Source organism: Falco peregrinus, chromosome 7, assembly GCF_023634155.1.
Source record: "Falco peregrinus isolate bFalPer1 chromosome 7, bFalPer1.pri, whole genome shotgun sequence".
NCBI classification, from domain to species: Eukaryota; Metazoa; Chordata; class Aves; order Falconiformes; family Falconidae; genus Falco; species Falco peregrinus.
The window spans coordinates 16,340,289-16,367,173 of record NC_073727.1 but is presented as its reverse complement, the minus strand read 5'-3'; positions in this window follow the sequence as shown (position 1 = coordinate 16,367,173).

Genomic DNA, 26,885 nt, shown 5'->3' with positions numbered 1-26,885 from the left:
ATTACAGCGCCTGCATTTGAGAGAGCGTTAAGGATCTGTCCCTTGGACCATCAGGGGCTGCCAGAAATATATTTTGTATAAAGTCAGTGAACAGAGGTAGTTGTGATGTACATTGTGGGTGCCTGATAGGCACTGTGACTCTTTCGACTTGTTTAGTACCAAGCTAGAAGTCTTTAACTGTTTGTTGCTCTCTTGAACCTAGAGAATATAATACTGATAAAAGCCAATGAAAATACCATGTTTTAATACATCCGTTAAGAGTTACTATCAAACATTGTAAAATCAATATGGCTTGGAGGATCAGCTGCAGCCTATTTAACAGTGATAGTAGTTATCAAAGCTGGATTACAGATACTTCCAGGGCTTTCTGTTTTGCGAATTATTCTTCACATTGGTATTTCCTTTCTTTTTCTGAATTAACTCTCACAGTTATAACATGTCTGAATTTTGCCTTTATTAGTGGGTTTAAACTGTGCTCTTGTCAAGCTATAGCATGATCATACAATTAGATGCCACCCACAAAAGCAAGAACAAAACAACGTACCAAGGTTCATAGCACAACTTAATTGACCAAAGGACTTGGCTAAAATTAACCTATTTGTTTAGGGTCAGATTCCTCTCCTGTGTAGACTAAGACCTAATTCTGACTGTCCACTCCACTCAAATCATACCAATACTTGAGAGTGAGGTACTGCTGCTTTAATGTGGGTGAAAAAGAGAATTAGTTTTTACTTTTTAAGATAAGCATAGCTGGGAATCATATCAGACTGGCCCCTAGTATAAAAATCTATTACTACTTCTTTATAATTTTGCCAGAGCTGAGCCATTTGGATAGAAAAATTCTTTGTACTGAGTTTACATCCAGCCACTTTTGTTTGTTTGTTTGTTTGTTTGTTTAGGTTTGGGTTTTTTGAGGGGTGATTTTTTTTCTAATATTTTGGTTTTAACTTTTGAAGTGTTTCTACTAAAAGACCTTACTATTTCAAAGAACAAACTAAAAGAATCATCAGACACCATTAATCCTGCTTGAGGAATCACCTAAAACAAGGTCAAGGATGCTGTTCATGTGAAAACCTTCCCAGATTTGGCCAATTTTCCAATTCTGGAAACTGCTTGGTAATAAGACAGTGTCATTATCCAGTGGTTTATTCTGAACACAGCACAATTCAGCCCCTCATGTCTCCTAGAAGACTGTAGATCCTTGTCTACCTTTCATAGCTTCTTGATCTCAGAGCTGGGCAGCCTAGATCTGGTAGTTTGCAAAGTGCATGGAGCTGGGAAAACCTGGCGAGCAGCTCAGTAGGGTGCTTTTGATGTGGTAGTAGAGAATAACAACCAACCCCTGCTACCAGCTCCTTTGGTCAATGTGAGCTGAAGTTTGAAGCCTGTTGACAGATTTATGCTGGCAGAGTGCAGATAGGAGAAAGGAAAAAGGAACTGCAAAGTCCATTAACAAATGATACAGCAGAGCAATATGAGTCAGATTTTCTTGCTGTTTCTAGGTTTTAAACCTTAGGTGGTTATTTGGCCTGAGAAACAGTTCAGGTTGTGTCCTGTGGAAACCAAACTACAACATGCTATCACAGCATTAAAAGCTCCATCTTAAGGAGTAGATGTATGCAAACAACCTTCCTCCTGGAACTGTTAAAATTCAGAATTTTCATATCTAGCATTCTTTGAAGATTCTTCATTTGTTGTTGGTTTTGGGGTGTGTGGGGGTGTGTGTGTGTGCATGTGCGCGTGTGTGTGTGTTAAATCTGAATTTAGTATCTGTCACCCTCAGAAACCAAGTGAACCCAGCAATTATTGCTTGTGGTTCTGAGTCTGTCCATGTCCAGTTTCAAAGAGCAGGCACTTGAATTTTTTTTCAATTCAATTTTCAATTCAAGGGTTTCTAATAGTGCTTAAAGCTATAGCCTGTTTTCTCCAAGAAAACTGAAGAAAAGGAAACAGGTTACCTGCAACCACTCCCAGTGCCAATCTCCAGACCACATTATGTATAAATACCACTTTACCCACCTAAGCAGTAACATAGACAGCTGCTTAGATGTACAAGTACAGAAGTCACTTTCTGAAAGATGCTTGTGTCCTTGAAGAAAGCACCAGGGTATTTTTGTGATGTGTGACAGCTGCATTTGGGGTTGTTCTCCCATATCTGAACATATTCTGTAAGTGGAATTGCTGTTGATTCACTGCTGAAAACAAGGTTCACGTTTTCAATGGGGACACAGCTTGAAATAAATCTGTATTACTTTAAAAAAAAAAAATCACCCTTAAGAGTAAATTAAAGCAGATACGTTGTCTTTGATCAAGTTACAAGCAGGCAGAAGTGTTAATATACTGGAGCGTTTTCACAGCGGAAATGAATTACACCATAGGCCATGCAACTGTAAAGTCAAACGGAAATTGTAACAAAAAAATCAACGACTGAGTCTAAACTGTGAAGGATATTGGCAAATGTCCAGGAAAAGGTATGGTTGGTGCCAAACTCGCATAAAAGAATGGTTTAACAGTCAGTCCAATTGCTATAACTGCCTCTTTTTTTTTTTTCTCTTCCCTTTTTATTTTTTTTTTTCTTTTAGCTGTTTTTCCTATTGTAACTAATCTCATTAAATAAGGCCCATTGTCTCTCCCCCTCAGACAACAGGCTCATTCAGGGGAGCTGTGCCATGCATTGAGATCCTTCAGCAGGATTTGAAAGGGACAACAGCACATCATAAAAAATAGGATGGATTGAGCGTGTTCCACCCTGAAAGGCAGGAAAAAGCCTTCACAGCATGTCTGAAATTCAGCATCATTTGAAGACATCTCTTGGAAAAGCTTGTGTGAAATCCTATCAATGTTTAAGATTATGGGAAGGTGGGAGAGAGAAGTATTTTGGGCATGTCTGATGATTCCATAAACCTATGGCAGCATGACAAAAGGAGGGATCAGCCACCAGGATTAGTGCGGGGGTGATGGAAGGAAGGCAAAATTGAATGCAGAGAAAGGTAAATTTTAAGAATATGATCCAACTCCCTCCGTGGCAATGGGAAGTTTCCCATTAAATTATTAAAGAATTGTAACAACTGCACTTATAAAATACCTCTTCACTTATCCATGTCTTCCTTTTCTTGCAAGAACACTTGGTTAAACGAATGGCGGTCACGAGGAAGCTTCTCAGGAGATAAATCACCCAAATCTTAGTGCTAACAATAACACAGAGATGGCTAAATTAAAATTGTAACAATAACTACTATGAGTAACCAGTACTTACAACTAAAATTCTGTGACAAACTTAAGTATTTGGACTCTATGACCTTAAGGGTCTTTTCCAACTTGAATGATTCTATGATTCTGTGTTTTCACTAGCTCAAGCGAGACACATTTGGTGTTAAGGCCTTTAAGCCTAAACACAACAGAACTGCAGAGTGAAGGCAAAGAAGAGAGTAGAAAAAAGTTCCACACTTGGAGAAATACTGACCTGACTCCCATGGGAGTCTGTGCATACAGTACAGCACCTGCGGATCTGCTGGAGCATATTCAGGTACTACCAAGAGCACCACACTGTTGGTGTCATACTCTGTCTAGAAAAATATTTCCTGCTCCTCAGCTGATATAAATTGCTTGGTCAGAATGTAGCTCATCCAGTTTTAGGATCCAAGGAAGCTCTTCAAGAACCAGGGAAAGTGCCTCTTGTCCTGTCATCTCACTTTGGGCCTAGGGACGTTCTCCATGTCTGGGACTTACATGGAGTCTCCTTATGGCTGGCTTATGTAGCCTTACAAGTCATAGTATTTGAAAAACAAAAAATAAAAATGTTATTGTTACCTTCAGTACCAGATAATGAAACAGGTACAATTTTCATGGAGTCCTTCACATGGCTAACGGAAAAAGCAACAACAGTCTTGTGTTTTCAGCCAGACCTTTTGTTCATTTGTGGCCACCACAAAAGCAGATCCCACCTGTTGTCCTCCATGTTTGCATTCCTTTGTGCTTCTCACTGTGTTGCTCTTCTCTTTGGCCTTGTCTTTCTGCCTTTTCCAGCTTTTTCACACATGCCCAACCAAGCACTCATGCTCCTATGCTAAGTCTGGCCACAAAGTTCACCTGGCTCAGGTGAAAGTAGCCACAGAGGGACAAATTAAACAAACCCCCGGTTATTTCAAACTCTGAACTTCCTATGTAGGATCTTGTCGGGAAACTGATCATTAACAGACTACAGGCTCTACTTTAGGGAAAAAAAATAGCAAAGAATTTGACTTAAAATTCTTTTTTCAACTGAGCTTCACCAATACCTTTCAACCTTACTACAGGAAGTCAAGACCTTTTGGAGTTTTGACCATCATTGAGCAGCACATGCTTGGGTTGCCCTGAGGAAGATTTCTCTGACAAGGAAAAAAAACAGCATACAGATGGAAAGGCAAATGTATGGACAGATAATCCTTATGTATAAATAGTATCTTCAATGCAATGACAGTCACAATGTCAACTTTCAGGTGACTTTCCATTCAGTGTTATACCTATTGAGGACAATAAAGTGATCCAGGTGAACTAATTAACTTGTATCCTGGAGAAGGATGTAGTCACTACAGAAAAGCAGTACAAAGCAAAACTTAAGTGTCCTAGACTCTGGCCTGTAGCAACAGGAATAACCACAAATATTAAGTAGATTAAAAATAACTGTCATGTTACATCACAGAAGCTTTATCCCTCAGTCCTGGCACATCTCTACACAGCAGTTATCATTAGCAGTTGCAGTTAAGAGCAGCATCTTAAGTATCTGTTCTTTTCATTTCCATTAATATCTTAAGAAACAGAGGCATTATGGGCGAATCAAACTCAACTGGAACATGAAGTAAATCCCTCATCCATAGCCAATTTGGATCTCATTTTACACAGAGCTAATCTAGATTTAAACCTGCTGAATTAGACTGGATTTGCAGTCAAGTTAGCAAGAGCAGACTCAGATCCTTATTATCAGGTATAAGGTTCTGGCTGCTCATCTGGTGTGAGTCACCTGTGCACAGCACTGGAGTCAACTGAGCTGTCCTAATTTATACCTGGTGATCTGCATCCCCTGTTGTTTTAGTGCTTTGCATAAAAGTTTTGTGCCTGGATTGTCGCTGTGTGATATAGCTAGTCTGGTAATTCAGTGACAGAGGTGCTTCCGTTAACAACAGTTTAAACTGTTTGCAGAGATAGGGAAAATATTTCTGATTACTTTTAATATTTGAATCCTTCAGTAATTGTTTTTTATTTTAAATTTTAAAAATTAAAAACCCCAAACCTTTTAGTTACAGTAAAAGTACTTTTCATGTTTTAGATCTCTTGCCTGCTACATGGCATGCACAATGCACTAATCATGCACTAGGAGTCCGTCACAGAATTGTTTGATAACATCATGGATCTCTCCTATATATTTCTATGTGCGAATAAATTTGGTATTCTTTCATAGTAATTTTGTGGTTGTAGAACATTGTGGTCTTACCATCTATCTGGAAATTCCTTACAGAAATTCTGAGACCTTCCTAGCAGCTACCACATTTGAATTGCAAGGTAGATTGTTTCCACACATCTATGTTCTTTCAAGTATTTATTGTGCTTTGCCTTCATTTGTAGAAAGAATTTGTTGGGTTTTTTTTAAATGAAAACAGGTCATCCACTGTGAAATAGGATAATGAGAGTAAAAACTTTGAAGGTTGTAAAGTCTTTGGGGAAGTTATTGGCTTTTTGTTGCTTTTACACATAGCAAGGAGCAGAAAGGAGCCCTTCCTGATTAGTCACTGCAACACTAGGAATAATATGCATAATAAACAGTAGTAGCTCACCCCAGGGCACATTATTAGCACCAGCTCTTATTTAGGCTCACACAATCAGAAAAGAACATGCTGCTCATCACATTTCATCCAATGTCACTGTCAGACAGCACTGCCATCAGCACAGCCCACTGGTTTTCTGTGTAAGCTCAGACTGCTCCAGAATCTTACCCCACTAAATCTTAGTCACTTTCCTTATACATCACCAGGGTAAAGAGTGTTGTTTTGGTAACAATATGATTATTTCACTTCAGAAGATCCTATCCCTCTCCATTGGTTGTTTAAACAACTTATCTGTTCCTTATATATAGTCCAAATACATTTATCCATCATTTTGCCAGTATAAGTATGCCATGAATTCCTGACATTGTCTATTCCACCTATGTGCAGATAAGCTATGATGGAACTTGGGACAGAAAGAGTGGGATGGACTTTAGATAACTCCACCAGCCACAGAAATAAACTTTTATATCTCAACTAATTACCAAAGTCCCATTTTAACTTATCTCAGGCAGCAATTCTACACTGAGGGTGTTTGTTTCTAGCATCATAATTTTAATCACCCACAGGTTTCCATGTATGCGAGGTGCACCACTCCTGCCAGCGGAGACTGAGGGAACAGATTTGGCAGATTTTGGAGACCACTTCAGCTGTTTGAGTGTATGTGCTTCCTTCAGGATTCATTGCATCACTCTTCAAACCCTATTGACTGAATTAACTCACTCTGAGACTGAAACTGGGATCTAAAATACCCATGTGGGCACCAGTGCCATAGCTGTCTGGAATGAGGAGAGTCGAGTGCCAGCTCAATGATTAGTTTGAGTAGTAAAAAAAATATCTAATCTGGGCAGGATAGTGACACCAGATATAGACACATTTAATTTTTTTTTTTTTTACTTTTTTTTTAATATTATTATTTTTTTGTCTTAAATTCATGTCTGTCACCTCCTGGCACAATAGCTCCTAACTTTGACTGTAGCTCAAATAAATGGATTTGAACTGTAGCACATTTGCAGTGTCCTGAACCTGACTTGCAGAATAAAGCTTCAGACCCAGAAGAAAATCTGATCTCTTCTAACGTGTGAAGGAAAACACACCCTCTTTACTGAACTTCATACTCTGTTCTGGCACACTCATATTATAAACTGTTGTTGATTATCTAATTCTTCTGGGCATATGAGCAATGCCAGAATGTCGGTTTTACATTAAAAGGATGCAGTTTAAAAAACAAAACAAAACCCTAAATACAGAAATAAAATATGTGTTTAATTAGGGCTTTAATCTTTCCTGAGCTCATTAAAAAAAAAAAAAGTGGGGAATGGATGCCCATAGGGTCTGATAATATTTTCCTAGACTGAAAACTGCTTCTACAACATATATTAGTAAACATCCATTTGTGTTAGTAATTAACTTCAGTGTTTGGATATCCATTTATTTCTCCTGATTTCATGTTCCAGTCCAGATCATTGTTAAATGAGCAACACCATAATAACATTGATGGAACTGTTTGGACAATTGTTTTTCAGTTAAAGCTGAGACATAGCTGATCTTTCTCTGCCCCACAGCTGAGCTTGCAGATTGCTTGAGAACTTTGCTTTTGGAGCAGATGAACCAGAGAGAGAAAAATTTAAAAAAAAAAAAAAAAAATTGAGATATTGAGGCTACTGAACCTTGTTTCCAGAATATCACATCTCTCCAGGAAACAAAAATAGAATTTTCATCAGGCTGTAATAGCATTAAAAAGAAAAAAAAAAAAAAAAGAGAGAGAGAGAGAGAGAGAGAAAAGCCATTCAGGGAAAAGATGCTCAACATACAGAGACAAAGGCTTCTAATACCCGCAAACTGATTAGCAAGCACAAGAGGCACAAGGAAGCAAGTGCTTCTCCATTAAAGAAGCTTGATCAAAAGTAGCTGATGAAGCCAGAAACAAATACTCCTAGGGCACAAATCTGGAGGCAAGAGGTACTGAGGAAATAAGGATCACTGTGAAATTTCCAAATACTGGCCTGAAAATCCCAGGGATCATTTTCAGCCACAGAGGTTGAAAAGGTTAGGAAACATCCAAAGTAGAACAAACATCATGCAACATGGAATTAATCCCCAAGAGTTTGGAGTTTCATTGGCAGGTAGTAAAGGTATCTCAAAGACAGGTGAAGAATTGAATAAAGGAAAATAATATTATTCAGTCATTCAGAAACAAGTGAAATGCTTTGCTGGTCCTGTTACTTGGGACAAAAATAAAAATATTGATATTGTTCCTTGAAGTGTCAAAATATGAGCATACATACACATATGCATATGCCTGTATCCCCTGTCTGTAGATTTGTGGGTGTGTATAGAACTGTGTCTGTATTGCCTTAATGTAATAGACTCCATTTCATCTCAGGCTTGGTATAAAGGAAATATTTCCTATAAATAATTGATTATGGAAAAATATTTCAAAAATTGTGAATTTTTAAAAATATTTCATTAATGTTAAAAAGTTGGAACTCTTCATAACAATTCCACCCCCTCACCCACCCCCCACCCACCCCCCCCCCCCAAAAAAAAATGCTATTGAGCAGGGAGTATTTTCAAACCATCTTCACCAGTCAAAAAAATTTGTTTCAATTACTTTGTTTCATTTTACATAAAGATGAAAACTGACATTGGGTAAAGGTGTAACAGGAATCTTTTATCAGCATGCAGCATCCTAGTCTTTGTGTTTGGATGTAAGTCAATGAACTAGAGCGGTCCAGGGCTGATTCTCTGCCCTGAAGCAGCAGAGCTGGCTTCCTTCCCACAGCAGCGTTCTTCTCATCTACTGGGAACAGCTAGGGCCTGGGCAAGCTCTCAGATGGTGCCTGGTCATTTTTTTTTTGGTGACTTGTAGGCAGATCTGTCCAAAACCTTGGCAGAGAGCAAGCCAACAATTAAAATCTATACCAGACGTAGGAAATACAGCTCAGCCCATGCTCTGACTCTAGTTAACTGCTATAGACAGGAAAGGGTAATGCTAATTTTCTGTGTAATATTGGCTAAGCCAATTAGGTTTTCAAACCTTTGTGCCTGAAGTTAAGCATATAAATTATTTTTCAGGTATTTAAATAAAATTGGCTAGGTTTTGTAAGAATCTTCTGAGTCAATTTTCTTTAGACTTCATTAAAACTTTAGGTGATCAGTGTAGCAGCTTCTTCCATGCCTGCGTTAAACTGAGACTTTTTCTTTTTATGTTTTAAATCCCAATTTGGATTAGGAACTCGATTCTGAATTATGTCCTGAGCTTATTTCTAAACTTGCCAAGAGCAAAATTATTATAAAGCATCCCAGACAGATATCTTGTTCAGGACAGGGGCTTAATCCATATAGGAAAACAAGAATTATCCTGCATATTTTAAAATGGAAATTTCAGCATGTGTTTTCATTTGAAACCAAAAGTTTTTTACTTTTTTCTCGGGAGAAAATAAGAAGAATTTCCTTTCTTTAATGCTTCATATGTTTGTCTCGGAAGTGGGCACCAGGTGCATGCTTTTGCTCTGATTTAAGTAAACCAGGATGTGCCAGCTGACTTGGGTTATTGATACTATTACTAAGATATTGGTATTATTGGTATTGGCAATGTTACTGTGATATTGATATCATAAGCTGAATACATTTTGTCTGTTTAATTTGACCACAGACCTCATTGCTTGACTTGAGGAGCTGTCTCAAGATGTGCAGCATGACACATGATACATTTCTGTGGGAAAACTAGTTTTGATAACTGGCCTTTTCCAAACACAGCATTTTATCCAGACTTTTAGGCTTTTGAAGCTGACATTTTCTGACCTACTAAGTTAACTGATTGGGATCATCCACACTCTTTGAAAGATCTGTCTTCAACAGGAATGCGCTGAATTTGCAAAACAGACACAGGGAGATCAAGTTTATGCAGCTACTGTAATGTAACGTGATCTGTTTACATGTACATACCACACATAGCAATGTAAAACCTCAACTCCTTGTTAGACTGTCTAAATGCTATGATAAAATAACTAAAAATGATGACAAAGACAGCCAAATTGTATAACTGGGATTGTCAGAGCAGCCACAACTTTACCTGAAATTAAAGCTTTCCACTTTTTCCACACTGTGTGTAGGAGTAGTAACATGCAGTCATTGCCCCAAAAGATATATCAGCAGAAATTAGTACATGAACACATAACCCCCACAGAAGCTAGTAATTGGAAATGCTTGCCAAGAATCCAAATACATGCATTGTCAAGTGAGATCTGAAAGTCAAATATATTTCTACATTTCTGAAAGTTGTGTTACAATGGAATGAGAAGTGATGGGCTTCATACAAGTTCATTAAGGTGCAAGATGTGAGACTCATCTTGCATCTTGTTGGAAAGTTGTGCATCTAAGACCAATCTCCCCCCATAGCCTGTGGAGCCACCTCCTCTTGTCCTGACATCAGTGTCTCAGATAGGTGGGATGGATCACCTCTAGCAGCGAGGCCACCTCCTAACATTGAGATGAGCAGCAACAGATAAAATTAATCTTCCTTCATGATCATCCTTATGAAGCTCTGATCTCTTCAAGACAAATGATAGACATGCTTGGCCCCTGACAACAGTACCATTAATTTTGACAGGATTTATGTAGCAGCAAGGATCACTCCACTTGGTGGTTATGCCTTTCACTAGTGAAAAGGGTTGGAAGACAAGCCCTCAGAAAATGGGGCATGGATATTTAATTATTTTTTTTAAAGTAGCTGCTGTTTTTCTGAGGTGTTTCTTAACTAAAGATGGAACTTTAACGTGATCTGGAAGTTGGAGCAAAAGCTTGGAAACACTATTACTGCTATTTATATCACTGTTTAGTTAGCAGTACTGGAAGGTATTAATATCACTCTCTGCATTATTAGAGTGAAATAAATGTTGGGAAACATTAGTCATGACAGAATGAAAAAAGAATAAAAAAGTGAAGAATTTATTTTCTCCTTCCTATTTTTTTAATAACAATAAAATCTATAAAACAGTCCAAATAATAAGAAAAATCATGTTAGAAACAAACATCAATATAAAAATAATAAGAACCACCACCAAATCTGCTCTTCAGACAGAAAACAAGGTAATTAACTCTGCTCCATCCTGATGGTCTTATTTGAATTTATGCGATTTCCTTTATTTTGTCCTTTGTTTGTTCTATTTTCCTTTACCCGTGTGCTTTTATCATTTCTGTTGTTTATTCATGGCAGAGCTGGTTGCAGCTTTCAATCAAAGAAAGAAGAAAAAAAAAAAAAAAGAACAGAAAAAAACCACCTGCACCATCCTCCAACTGGCCAACATGGAGGTTGGAGACCACACGGGGATCAAAGCGATATGAGGACAACAGGGGTTTCATTAAAATGTTCTCCTCTGTGCCTGAGGAAAGAGCAGTGAGGACAGGGTGAGAGGGAGGGGGGGAAGGGAAATCATCTGGCCCAAACAAGTTTAACTAAAAAAAAAATCCAAGCAAACCACCTGTGGTCTCCTTGGAAACTGGCTTGCAACCCCTCCAGCCACCTTTTAATGAAACCCCAGAGCCCCTTTATTAATTTATTAAAGAATCTATTTTCTGAAGATTCATAAACCGCGCATAACTCATATTCCAACACATCTCTGCTATGCTAATAGCGCATGCTGCCATGAATAATTAATTCTTTAATTAGTAATAATTAGAGGTTGTTGTATAGGTCAAACCATTGGGCTGACAGCATGCTACTGTCAAAATGTCATTTGAATTAACGGGACTGTGGCCCTTTCTACACAGAATGATTCGTCATTTGAGGTTGCTTGTCCCCTCCTCTCCAAATTTTATTGTTTTAATGGTGAGTTGCTTTAGAATCTGTGGAATATGTGAAAGGAAATTTTTAATAGCATTTATGGCACAAAAGAAAAGGCTGCAGACCTTCAGCAGATTCTTATGGTGGTGGATCGTGGTCTGGGCAGTATTTGTTCCCCCTGTGGGAAAAACAAGAAAGGGATGAAAGCAGTTGCACTGACATTCCGCACCAAGCAAAATCATAACTTATTAGTCAAAAACATTGCCCACTCCCTACATCCCTGCAGGGGATACAGTTGAGGGCCTAGTTCTTCTACTCAACGGATGACCAGAGGAATTTAATCCTAGGAACTGACATACCAAGACCTAGGTTCAATCCTTTGGCTGTTTGTAGCCTGATGAATTTTTAACCATTGTTCTCCACTTCAGGTGGAGTTCAGGTGAAGTCACTGGTATGAAAATTCTGGCTTGAAAATGGAGTGTTAGTCCTGCTCTGTGCTATAAGAAACCAACAGTCATCACCAAAAAAGGGTAATATTTTACCCTCCAAATTAAGCCACTCAACTGGAAAAAAGGGCTTGGGCAAGAAGGCCGTTAAGAACGGAAAGGGAAATCAACGAATACATGAGAGATAAATGTTGGAAGGCAGTTAAGAAGGGAGGGGAAATCAATGAATTCATGAGAGATAAATGTTGGAAATATTGAGTCTGCATCTATTTATTTCATGCCTGGGTATGACACCCTCTAGAGAAGGGCAGGAGGTCAAACCAAGGCTGCAGGTTTCCTAGAAGAGCTCTTTACAGACCCCTGGGACCAGAATTTCTCATCTGAGCAACAAGTGACAGAGCTTATCTGGACTCACTGGAACTACAAGGAGGGATTAGAAATGCCTATGAGGAACAAACACATTGAAGATTATTAAAAGTATGGAAAGTAAAACTGACTTTTGAAGTGCCTGGCTTGGAAATGCTGGTAACTGGGGAAATATAAGGAATTATCAGATATGCCCTTTCTTATTATTCCTCTACAGGTATATATTTTTGGCTGCTCTCAGAAACAGGATGATTGGTTGCCTGGACCTTCAGTCTGACCTAACATGGCCGTTATGTTTAAGCAACGATTCCTGTATGAGGAATCTGATGCACTTAGCACGTCTTTCTTTGAGTGTCTTATGAGGGAGGTAGCAGACCTCTTCAGATGCAGTGATGTTATTTACCAAACTTGCACAACCAAAGTGAGGCGCTGGGTGAAGGTAAACGAGCAGGTTTGCTATGGCTAGGCACCACAGTAACAAAATGAACAGAGGAGAATCTGTCCCAGTTTGAAGGGGGATAGAGGAGAGAGATAGTTTAGTCAGATAATTGCAGTGGTAGCACAAGATAGAGGAACAAATGTGCAACAGGCATGGTGAGGTAAATCACCTAGGCCGAGTCCCACACTATCGCAATTCCACTGATCTTGGTTCAGCTCAAATATTCTGCACATCACTGCTGTACCCAACAGACCCATATGTTAAGCACTGATGGAGCAAGGGATTTGATTCATGCATTGCATTTCATTCCACTTGAAAGACACCAACCTGAATGGGTTGGCGTTGTTGCAGCCATCACAGAAATACAAACGCACAGCCTTAATCATAACCAAAGTGAATGAAAAGAAGTCCCCTACCTCACAGTAGAATGGATTGGAACCCAAGAGCCCACTCCTTTCAATTCCTGTTCTGACTACAAAACACACATTCTTTCTTTATAGGAAAAACCATAGCAGTGTTTTTATTCCTCTCTTCCTTGCCTACTAACAGAAGAATTAATAAGCAGAGGCTAAGCAAAAGCAAAAAGGGCTTGAGTATGTTTTTCAGTTAAAAGGAGATTAAAAACAACCCTTTCTGCGAAGAGAAGAAAAGAAAATGACAAGAAAATAAACCCATAACAATATAGGCAGTGAAGTGGCAGCTATTTCGCTGCCAGTCAAAAAATTATTTTATCAGAAATCCTTTTGTATCATTACATATTGATGTTTAAAAAAAAAATAAAACTAAAAGAAAGTCACCAGAGATTGCACATGAAAGTTGTTTGCTGTTGACAATGCAACAAGGTCAAGCAGGATTTTACATGAAAGCTCTTTGAAATCTACACCAAGGGGTCTGGTTCGTAAAGCGAAACAAACATGTTGGTGGCAGTGAACATTGTTGCAGATCTGCTGCTCGCAATACAGGGGACAATTTGTCTTCTCCTTCCGAAAAAGTACAAAGGTTTATTTGTGTTCAAATGACTTAAATTAACATCTTAATCAGATTTTTCAGTCAACAACTTCTGACTGTTGCCAAAACACCGTACATTAATAACAGTAATAGAGTATTGGCAACAGCGTTCAAAATATGAAAGAACTCAAACATTTGTCACCGGAGAAAGCATGGTCTATTCAATGGTCATTGAATACAGTTATTAGCCCAAAGTCAGACAGATGTTGTTTGATTCATACTTCTGTCTTTAGTGTCCTGCAAGACCAGCTACACATTAAATAGTCTATATGTGCCTTATTTTCCCTAGCTGGGAAAAGCAGAGTGCCCAGGAACTTACTGGGGAAGAGATAACTGGTGTATTCTTCTAACACAGATTTTATTTTTTTTTTCCCCCTTGTGTGCACTGTCCTGGCAGAAGACACGGTCTTCTGTTCTCTCTATCCATTCCTGTGATAGGTCTTACAGTTCTCCTAAACAAAAACCCATAGCAAGACACATCTTCATGGTGCTGCCATGAACTCCTTGAACCACAATCTGTCTCTTCTGTTCCTCCTTCTGTCCACAGAACTTTCCATTTTCTGTTCTCTCACAACCAGCTACACGCCGGCTTCATTTCTTCTTAGGATTTTCTCCAGTGTATCTTAATCTCTTTTTGTAAGACACAATTGTTCTTCTTTTTTTTCTTTCCACCTGTTTTTCTGCCCATTTCTTTCCACAGTTCTTTCTGTTCAGAAAACTTGTTTTTCAACTTGTTCTTCCAACAAAGAAACTCTTCTTTTGCCTTGTTTTTGTAGTTTTACAGTCATCTGCCCAGACTTTTGCACACTCCTTGTTCAACGGTTACCAAAACATCCTGAATTACCCACATATCTTGTCTCTTCCACCAAACCCTGTCTCAACTCATCTTTGTAGCATTTTTCTGCCCAGACCTCCTCAGCTATGAACTCTATGGACTATATACACCCTACCTGAAAATTTGTGTCAAGATCTGTAAAAGGAGACCCCCTATCCTACAGCTTCTGCTTCCAGGCCTCTCTTGCCACTGACGCTGTGTTAGTTTGGGTCATGGTTGAATCATCACCTCTCACCAATTTGTCTTCCTTGTCCTAACTCTAAAGCATGAAGTGTGAAGTATTTTGTGGCTTTAGGCAACCTGGGCTAGTGGAAGGTATCTCTGCCCACGGTAGGGTGGCTGGAACTAGATGGTCTTTAAGGTCTCTTGCAGCCCAAACTGTTCTGTGGTGCTATGAAGTATGACTATTTCCCTCATATTCGTTAGTTTTCAGTGAGACTTTCATTATTTCCCTTGTGATAATCCTCAGCTTATGAACTCCTCTTGTCAAAAGTTGCTCACTTTGTATCTTTGGTCCAAGTCAGCCTATTCCTCTGTTAGCACTGTCTCCTAGCTGTGCTCAAACAGCTTCTACCACCTAGCAGCTCCCAGCTTGTTTGACCCTCCCACAGGCTGTTTAGTATGCAATGTCATAATTCTAATGCAGTGACTTCCAGAATTTAAGACTGGATCATATTTGATCAGTTTTTTTGGTTGGTGGGGTTTGGGGTTGGTGGGTTTTTTTTGTTATTGTGCCTGTTGATAAACTTCCACCATGTACAACACAATACAAATAATACAGAACCTTGCAGTGGGCTTCACTTGAAAGGTTTTGTGTTCATACAGAGATCTGCATGCTAGTTAATGCACAGATCTTTAGGTCCTACTGATAGTTACAATACCAACCCTATTCTGCCTGTATAGATGTCCTATCCTGCTATCCATGTATTTGTGGAAGTTGTAGGTGTGATGTTAGTTATCTATCCATGTTATTTGACAGCCTAATGAATGCATTCAGCTGAGTGGGAGATATAAACACATCCCTGCAATACAAGGATGCACATCATAGAGAAACAGTCCATATGGGTCTTCCAGGTTGATTTGCCCAACTCCATTCTTTTGCCATCTTTCTACAGATGATATACCAATATTTCCAAGTTTTAACTTGCAGAGAGTATTGTGTATGCTCTTCTCCTTGACAGCATGGTTTCCCAGATAAAACTGGTCCCAGACTCCCAGGACCCCCCAGGATCTTCACACTCTTGTCCCACTGCGAACCATGCCCATGACAGCTGCACAAGGTGTACATGTTGGATAGTGGACTAGCAGGGTCCTCTACCGTGCTGGTCCCATTACACAGATAAAATGCTCCGACTTTATTTCAGGAAGACTGCAAGATGAAGCTTTGGTAACAAGGAATTAAATCAGTCCCCCTGTTTGCTTATACAAATGGTGCTTACCTGTGTCTTCCTCCATTTTCACCTCATTTCTACAGCTGTGCTGGAGGTGATCCAGTGTATTTTGGATGATGCCAACTTCTAGGGCCACAGCTATTCTCTGACCCCCGCTATGTTAACCCTCTACCAGCATGTTCTCAAGCCACCACTGTTGTTTTTCCAAGAAGCTATGCCACCTGTAGCATCCTCAGATATCTCCACTCTTCTCATGGGGGTCTCCCCTCCTCAAAGGCGTTCCTGCATGCTTGGTCTGGTAAACAGGTCTCTCTGCTGCATGCTCTCAGGCTTGGACCCATATGCCCTGACATATATTATTACAGGTACCACCAGGAAAGATATATGAAGGAGAAAAGATTTGTTCCATAATAGATGGATAGACTATAGCAGTGCACTCTTACCTGTATAATACATCACTGGGAATACTTTTCATATATCATTATCTCTTGTCAAAGTACTTCTCCATAGAAAGCTGAGTTTCATCTCAGCTCACAAGGGAGCCTTGAGTTGTAGGCAGGTTTGCTGCAGTGTCACAGATGTTTCAGATGAATTGGAGTAGTCTCTTCTAGTGAACTTGAGTCAGCAGAATGTGCCAGATTTGTCTTTAGTTTTCAGTGTGAGGGATGGCAAAATTAAGAATACAAACCAAATCTTTGGGGGTAGAATTGGACAGACACGCTTTGCCAACTAATGCTGTAAAATATGGGAAGAGCATGTGTGGCCACACCTCTCATGCAAATGTTGGCTTTGACTTCACTTCCAAGGTGTTGGCTTGACTTCTTTCCTTTGATTTGTCATAAGAGTATCAGAACAAAAACTGCTGTGCATGGTGAGACCAGAAGCCCATCTAGTGCCTTTTTCTGTCTTTTCTGTGAGGGATAATAGAGGCACAGGGTGATCAGTCAGTACTACCTCCTCTGCATACTCAGGGCTCATAACATGCTTGCCCCAATCACTTCCTAGTCTTGATTCTGCTACATGTATTGCACAAAAGCAGATTTCAGCTCTGCTTTAAACTACTTCCCTTCCAGACTTGGGATAGAATGTCACAAAGCTGAGTTGTGCAAGTTAGTTATTATGGGGAAAAAAAAGACCTTAGTGTAACACCTGACATTCAGGTTTAAGCCAGCCAAATGTGCCTGAGTCAAATTTCAGCGTTGCACACCTGTGCTGGAGCCTGAAACTGCTGTCTTTTACTTAAACACGTCATGGGTTTTTTGCATAAAGTCTTTATATGTTGTGTTGTTGACTCTCTTCCTTAACTTCCCATCCATGGCTAGCAGAAGGTCCAAACCACTAGTCCTAACACCTCAGTTCCTTTTTTCTTTCTTTTTTCTCTTTCTTTTTTCTTTTTTTCCTTTTTTGACCTTCTCTCCCCGCTTTTTTTTTTCTCTCTCTCTCTTTCTTCTTTCTCCTTCCTCCTTTCTTCTTGTTATATTCTTCTTTCCTTCTTCTTCTTGTTCCTTTTCCAACAGAAAGGATGCTGTTCTTCAGGTAGTTTGTAAAATGTACTGGCCCCAAACACAGATCAGGAAGGCCTAGAATCCAAATGTCTTAGTTCCTGTCTGAATTCTAAAATTATTCTGATTTTGTGCTTATTGTAGAATAAATTCATCCTGAGCCTAGGATGTGTCCTGGTTAGTATGGTATCTCTTTGGCCTTGACAGTTTTACTTTCTGGTCATTATCAGAGCTATTATGGATGCACAGGTTGATTAAAACATAAAAAGCAGTTGCTGCCCTGAGGTACCTGTTTTCTTTTTAGCTCAAAGGAGTCACGGTAGCCTTGCATAGCTTCCACGCAGATTCTTCTTATGCTTTAGGTGTCCAAAGGGCAGGACAGCCAACTCAACCATCACTGAGGCATTACTGGGAATCTCAGCATTTTAGGAGATCTGGACATTTCTTCCCAAAGTTTAAATGACAAGGACATGCCAGGAACTTAATAAAGGGTTCCTTTACATTTCTCTTCTGTACAGAAATTCCTAAATGTTATCTTTGATTGGCAGCTACCATGCAGAAAGCCTGCAATTTTGCACTGTGGTTGAGCCACAGTTCTGTCCTCCTCACCCCATTTCCCTTAAATGCAGAGCAAAAGTGCAGGAGTAATGTGAAGAGCTTTAAAAACCTCTGTTTCTGGCCATGCCAGGGATTCTCCAGGCAAGAAACATACAAGAGTAGAAATTCCTTAAAAAATGGAACATTTTAATGTGTTTACATTTTTATTTTTAAAATAATTTCCTTGAAAATTAAATGCTCATTTGGTTCAATGGGCATTTAATGGCCATTGTTCGACTGTGAGTACTGGCAGTGGTGCGGCAGTGATCACTCTGCTCTGCTTTTGGGTTCCAGTGGGAACAGGTAAAGTCAAAACTAAGCTACAAGCTGAAAAGCAAAAAAGAAATCAGTTTCACGAGTGCATCTGTATGTCTTAGGTATTCTTTCTGTCTGTATCCCTGGGTTTTTTATTCCATAAAGAGTATGTAGATGACATGTAAATGTTATGTAAATTGGGTCCATAGTCCATTAAAGCGCAATATTATAATCACTAATACCCTATAGGCATGGACAGATCAACCAACCAAGTTTTATTTGATCTTTGTCAGAGGCAGTGAGCACTTTTATGCAATATTTTGTGTACATGCCTTTATTGTGAAGAACATCTTTCAAAATGTGCCTGTATGGGATAAATAGAGGTTGGTGACATGCCTTTCTGCAGCAAAGTTCAGCAAGTACATTACTAGCAAAGAGACATTTTACAGACTGACCAAACTGAAGGAATCCTGCCTTCCAGTGACAGTTTCCATCTAAAGCCATCACCTAATCAGTAAACTTGAACAACCTCAAATTGCATACAACACTTAGCCTTCAACACCTGCTACTTTCACTAGCCAAATTAAAAGAAAACAAGTGCATACAAAAAAAGACTGGAGGGCTGTTTGGCCCTTGCTTAGGAAAAATATATTCCTTACTAATTGGCCCAACTGTTAATAAATATTAACTGGTTTACACAGCCCTCCCGTTTACTTAATGAAATGGTAGTTGAGGGGTTAATGGGTTAATTGGGGAAAGGAAATGAATCTTCAAATGTATCAAAATATGATAAGTGATTTAGCCTGGTTAATAATTTACATATCAAGACAACCTTTTTCTAGTTGCCACATATACTTTCGGAAGATAAAGGTATAAATAATAAAAAGCCAAACCTAGGTAAATTCACAGTAAATGTAAAGCTTACAATTTTTAGAGTGTAATCACTGTGATAACATAGCAAGCATTATGATGGATTCTTTATCACTATAAATTTTTAATCAAGACTGTTTTGTTTTATTTTAGATATGAATCTGAGAAACCAAATGAACAGCTGTGACACTAGAAATCAAACAGTGTAATACTCTTTCTCAGTACTCACACTGAACTCAAATGTTATTCATGCTTTGCAGTTCCCCATCATCATCTGCTAAGCCTCACCTGGTGATTTCTAATGATGCATCTTGCAAGAGTGTAATATAGCTTGTTCATCCTTAGCCTCATTTTCCACAGGAAGACAATGTTCTGTTTCTTGTTAAAGCAATTGCCAATGCTGTCTTGTGAACTTTCATAATGAGAGATGCTGTCCTGCCCATATTGGGGCTGGGGATGTAGAGTTAAGATTTTAAAGAATGGATTCACCTGACCTTATAGTACTCATTCAACATTTACGAATCTGTTCTTGATTGATCATCCCTATACTATCAATATCAGCACTTTCAGAGTAATCTCATTCTTTGATAAATATCAAAGACAGGTGGGGACTAACCACTCCAGGAGTTACCCATCTTTCTCCGTTAGCTACAAATGAAGAGTATGTATCTAATCTAGACTAGACCTACAGCTGGCATATAGACAAAGAGCATATAGGGTGAAATTTTCCACCCCACGCACCACTGGCATGGCTGTGATGTAGCTGAAATAAATGGTAGGATTGCTATCAATGTCTTCCTTGGTCCTTCTAACATGTTCACTAGGAGTTAGGCTCGTGTACACTCACAGTTTGATGCTCCAGGTGCAACAAGGGCTCACATGCCACAGAAATGGGGAGTGAGCAAATATTAAACAGAAGGTGAAGCCTTGTACACTGTAATCTCTTCCACAGGGTTTTAACAGAATTGTTCTTGTAATATGCAATAGCATGTGTAAGGTGGGAAAACATCTGGTACCCTTGTCAAAGACTGAGAGCAATTGGATCTCCATCAGCCTGAGCTACGCTAAGTACTGAGCAGAATACATGATATTTCTGTGTTCAGTTCTGGAATACTAAAGATCCAAGCTCATAAGCAAAGAATTCTCAAGCTGCATTCTTGGATATATGACAATTACATGGGAACTAGAAATCAGACACAGATTAGTAGTCTGGGGTGTCAGGAATAAGTGACATGACTAAATTAGAAAGGCACTACTAAATCAGTCCATGCAGACCTGATCTTCTGCACAAAGTGGACTAATCTCTCCACAGCCATGATGGATTTTCATTGCATTTTGTATTATGCACTGCATAGTATGAAACTACTATAAAGCTTACATACATTCCTGCAAGTAGATGTGCATCTTTAATTCTCCTCTAAGAATAATTAACCCTTAATTAATGTGACAACATTTCTGAGCTACATTTAAAATCTTTAATCATTCTATTTCCAGATTTCAGAGAAAATCAAGAGAAGATAACTCCTGTTTTCTTCTAACTTGCTTCTAACATGTTGCAATGTTAGTTTGGTCCTCCACTGAACACAACTGGTTTGCTTCACCCTGAGACAGCCGTGTCTTAGTGGTGGAAGCAGCAATTCCTTCATATAAACTTAAACAGTGAGATGGGATATGTGGGGAGAGTGGCACAAAAAGATAAAGAATTGAGTTTTAAGAGCTGTTGAAAGCTTTGTAGACATAAGTTCTTTCAGTACTGAAAACAAACAAAAGTGGATTTGTTTTCAGAGATAAGAAATATGTTTATCTCAAAATCTTCCTATTTTGAGGGCCTCTATCATGTTTGCTATGAAGTATCATCTTGATTAAAGGATGACCAGACATTGTGTTTGTTTGAATGAGGGGAGGACAGAAGATGCATTTCACTATCCTTAAACCATCCCTGACACCACCAGATGAATGTCAGGTCTAGTCAGGAGAAACAGAAATGATAGGCATTCCTCTGCCTCCTTGAACAACTTACTCTATTGGAAATGACATTTACCCCTTGTGAATGGGTCCCATACAAAGGCTTTTGTATGACAGACACGACACAAACTTATTTGGAGCTCTCCAGCAGGGCATTACACACATACACAAGAATGAATTTCACCTTGCAAAACCATCCTGCAGTTCTGGTTCCATAAAGAAACTCAGGTGCTTAACTTAAAGGATGTGTATTATGTCAATAATAATTTCCCCAAGTGAGGGAAATACCTACATACATATATAACTTCCAGACTGTCTTGTCTCACCATACGATGGGATTGAGTTTGGAGGTGCCTAAAATACAGCTTTCCTCCTGAAAATAATACACCTGAATTTTGTGTTGGCAATGGTGAGAACAAATTTTAAAGTAGTTACAATCCTTGACATACAGGACATTTGAGATAGCAGTTAACGAAATTATTACTTGGTTTCCTGTTTATATCATGTCTTGCCTGCCTACCTGCTTCTTCTGTCTGTCTATCCATTTATATCTACTAATCTGCAAAATGAACTATGAAGTACAGCTGAAAACACAAAGCTTTCATTCAGGGCTTTCTATATCCAAAGAAGAACCTAAGTGTTAGCTAAATACTTACATTCCTCTGGCACACAATTTATAAAACTTTTCTTCCTTTTCCATAGACTTCGAATATGTGCCCTTGTCAGGACATGCGAGGTCATTGATGTTGTCAAAGATGATCTTTGTCAGTTATTGAAATGAGAACTAATTTGACCTAATCTAAGCTGACAGATAAAATGGTTCATTGGTAAAACAAGCCAGTTCCAGAAACTGGTGCTAAAGAAGACTACAGGACTAAAAAATGTGGGTTTACTCTCAGTTCAGGGTTTTGAAATTGAACTTTTAATAGAGTTCAGCATAATGCATCCAGCCAGAGCTATCAGCAGGAAGAATGTGTGATAACACACCTCTTACATTATGTTTACACCTTACATACAGTTTGCTGTAGCTTGCTCTTTTGCAATGCTATACAGTTAATTTCATTGCAACACAATGATCGTGATGATTAGTGACATCAATGTAGAGTCCAGGAGGCATTGACATTGTGACCAGGAAATTATTCTAAAAATCTATAGCCCAGCAAGTTTTATTGTATCAGGAAAGGAAGTTACTGCTGTGTGGATCACGTAAACCAGAAATGTTTGATCCTGACTGCATCAGAAAAAAACATTGTTGGTTTCCTTAAAAGGGATACGGCTGTTTGGCTTTTCTTTAGCAGAGCATTTGAGCTTCTGCTAAACTTTGCTGAGCAGGAGACTGTGCTCTCTACAGCTGGTACCAGCTATTCTGCCTCTGAGTAAACCTAGATATGAACTTTAGTACTAGCAGGATTAAGGCCAGGAAGACAGGCAAGAATAAGGAAGATTAATGGGAGTCTGCATGCTATTAAAATTAATCACTTAAAATTAAAGATCCTCTATCTCCTGCGGCCCCCTGATTGTTGTTGATATGACAGTGACATAACTGATATATTCAGCTCATGTCTATATCTCTTAATAGCTGAACTGACATATTCTATTTCTGCAGAGTCCCAGCATGAATGGAACCCAGCAGATTTCAAATATATGGGAACATTACTTACATATGGCTCTGATTTATAACAAGGAAAGGAAAAAGGAAAAGGTAAAATAATATTAAGCATTAGCACCTAATATTTAGCAAGCAGCTGCCTTTCCCAAGGATCCTGTAAAGCTTTATGAACGTGACATCTCTTAAACATTCGCTTCACCCATCAGTGGAAAGCAGTCACCTAAGGCTGCTTAGACTGCTGTGAACATTTTCCCTTTAAACAGCTTTGAATGGAAATTGGCTCTTTGTTCAAAGTGAGAATGTTTATGGAAAATATTCATCTCATTGAATAAAAAAAAGTGTTGTTTTCCACTGTCAAAACAAGCTTGTTTTGTTGTTTATGTTTTGTCATTTTTGCTTTGGTTTTTTTTTTTTATCTAAAACCAGACAACACTTGAGAGTACATTAAGAGGTAAAAATTCTTTAATTTGTTTTTTTTTACCAGGAAAAAAAAAGGCGGCTTTTTGTTAATTGCTGACACTTTGGTGTTAACTGCTGACAACAGGTTGTGATACCGTAATCTGTGAGGCAAACCGTGATGCACCTATGAGAAGGGACGTTTTAAGTATCAAAATACTGAATACTTTATATTTCCTAGTCCTTTCAGGCAAGTCACAGGATCTTCAAATGTTCAGGATTAAATTCAGTAACTGAAAAGTATTGAAAAGTGGGAGTGCAAATGTATAAAGTCTAAAGTGGCAAATAGGTTAGTTATGGCTGGACAAACAGTGATTTTTTTGCAGTTTGCTGATATATGTATGAAGAATGTTGTCTGAGGAAAATGATATCCTAGCAAAATAAAAAAGGTAAGGCGCAATTTATGTTGTTGAACAAACTGAACTGTTCAACTCAAATAAGCAAACTTTAATTTCACTTCTGATCCATTATATTAATTTTAAACTTGTAAAAAATAAAGTACATATTATTTTAAATTTAAGGCTCTTCTAAAAAAAATAAAAAGGTCATCTATTTTTAGTTTACAGTGTCTGCCTTAACAATATGAAAAAAAGAGAAAAAAAAAACAGGAAAAAAGTATGAAATATTTCATTATTCACTAAGAGTCTAAAGGTTTTTCTAAGAAGTTTTGATGAAAAACTTTCCTCCAGATCCAGTTCTGAAAATCTCAGGAAAAGGTATCATGTATGGTTTATAGAAAGGGAGATCATTCTAAGACTGATATTTGAACCTAAAATGACTTACCTTCCCTCAGAACTTAAACTAATACTGGGGCTTCTTTGAAGTGCTGTTGTTTTCCTGGTGTCTTGGCCTAAAACAGAAAGGTCAGAAAATCAGATGCTAAAAACCAACCTACTTGTTTCCCTGGAACGGGAGAAGTTTCAGGGTGTTCCTGTGTATCAACAGAAGCAGCTTCTCTTCTTTTTTAATGTTTTAGTGACTGTGATAAAAAAGACAAGGGGATGCCCTCTGATATTGGCAAAGGAGAGATCAGGGCAAATGAAAAAGCCATATCAAAGTTTCCCTTTTTTCGATTCAAGAGACAGTGCAAAAATCTACCTGTTTTCCCAATGCACATACGTGTATGCATTTGTATGTATGTATTTTCAGTTCTATGTGATATGCATTCTTCTCCAGGCAGGGTCCTGTATAATGCATCAGATCCATTCCTCTTACTGTTTTATGGTGTGTAATTTCCCGCTACAGTACAACAAGTCAGATTGCAACAGTGATATATTTAATAAAAAATTAGATACACTTCTACTGCCTCTCTGGGTTTTTTTTCCCTTTCATCTATCTAGGATACTGACCACATAAAGTTAGTGTTTAAAATAAAATGACTCAAATTGCTGCTGAATAAGTAAGATACTCTGCATGCTGCAGGTTCTGCCTCAGCCATGAAGAATGAAGATGTTTTGTAAAGTGCTAATGCCTGCCACACTCTTGAGTTATGGGTCACGAAAGAAGCAGAACACTTACCCTAGGGACACAAGCTATCCCACATGTAATATATTTTCCAAAAGTGCAATGTGCTCGTAATTTCTGGATGTCTGTAAACTCAGAGTTATTACTACCACTATAGTTCAGTTCAGGATTTCTATCTAAACTCATGCTTTTATGAAATCTCACTCTCTCTCACCCTGCCTCCTGCCACCCATCCCCACCCTACCCCACCTCACCCCACCCACCCCAATTAGCCTACAGGCTAAAAGGTCAATCAAACAAATAAACCAGCAAAATGCAAACTGTTCAGCTCTATAAACCCAGTGCTCTCAAGTCACTTTTCTCCTGGGGAGGAATGAAAATGGACACCTCCTGACATGCTCTGAAGATCAAAACACTTGGGTTATTAGATATCCAAGCCTGGGAATGCAAGTGCTGAAACTGGTTGTCTCACATGTACTGCAGCCTGCTGCCAGTCATCTTCTACCCACCACCTCCACTTTTTTTCATTGAGGGTCCAGCCTCAATTCACTGTGCAGTAAAGCAGTTTTTGAATTCATATTTATACAAATAAGACTAATAGGCAACCTCAAACTAATTCTCTGGTCAGCTGTCTTCTGTCTCAAAGTCGATCAGTGTTACTAACTCAGTAATTCAACAAATTCCTCTCATGGACCAAATGCCTCAGATGCCTTCATGTTCAAATCCAGAGAGAAGATACTTACTAGAATTAGTCTGGGTAAAGAACTAGCTGAGATGCAAGAACTGGACATGACCCAGAGCAACCGGAACTGGTTAGACTTGCTTTGATAGTTGGACCATATGATATCTAGAAGTTACTTCCAATCTAAATTATCCTAAGAATTTATAACTGATACTCTGCCTGGGTTACTTTAAGCTGATAGAACAACTTGCTGTTTTGTTTTGTGTTCAACAACACCACCAACAACAAAACAAGCGTTCTCAGAAGTTATTACAGAAAGCTCTGAGGCAGGAACTGGAGAACTGCTAGAGAAAAGATTAAGAAAGTCCCAAAGGCCATAAGACCAGACACCATGAGAGGTTCCCTAAAGCTGAGAAAGTAGCAAGGGCCCAGAGTTGAAAGCAGCTTGATGTCTTTTCTAGGTTAGAGGATTTTTGCTGTTTAATAGAAAATGGCAACCTGCTCTCACATAGTGTTATAATGACACGCACAGATGCTCTGGTGAGGCTGGGACCTACGTGTGTTGGCAATTATATGCAGGAATGCTGTATAGTTGTGACTGGATCTTAATATGACCCATATGAATATACAGCCATTTCTACACATACAAAAGTAAAAAATGGTAAAAGATAAACATGGGAAAAGCATCTTGATCATTCCTGTTGTTATGTTGTTATGATCATCCTGATCATAAACTGGCAGTATGGTGTTATTCTGCTTTTGGCTCCTGATGCTGACCACCTTCTAAACCATTCCTGGGCACAGTTTGGGAATTAACACAAGAAAGGGACTGTTTTCAGTATGTATATGTATGTGATCATCTTCTTTTGGATGTTAAGAGAAACTAATAGTATATGGCTAAGAGATAAAAGTTGTATTTGATGCCAAAGAACTGGTCCTGGCACTGGTTAACTTATTAGTTAACTTGCCCTTAAAGTACCTAATCAGTTTAATTTGCTTTCCAAGAGGAACATGTCATGTCATCATAGAATGTTTTGGGTTGGAAGGGACCTTAAAAGCTCACCCAGTTCCCACCCCCCCACCACAGGCAGGGACCCCTCCACCAGCCCAGGCTGCCCCCAGCCCCGTCCAGCCTGGCCTTGAGCCCTGCCAGGGATGGGGCACCCACAGCTGCTCTGGGCAGCCTGGGCCAGCGCCTCGCCGCCCTCACAGGGAAGAATTTCTACCTCATCTCTCATCTACATCTCCCCTCTCTGGTTTAGTTTAAAGACATTACCCCCTTGTCCTGTCAATACATGCCTTTGTAAAATACCCCTCCCCAGCTTTCTTGCCAGCCCCTTCAAGTACTGGAAGGTGCTATAAAGTTTCCCCGGAGCCTTCTCTTCTCCAGGCTGAGCCGTCCCAACACTCTCAG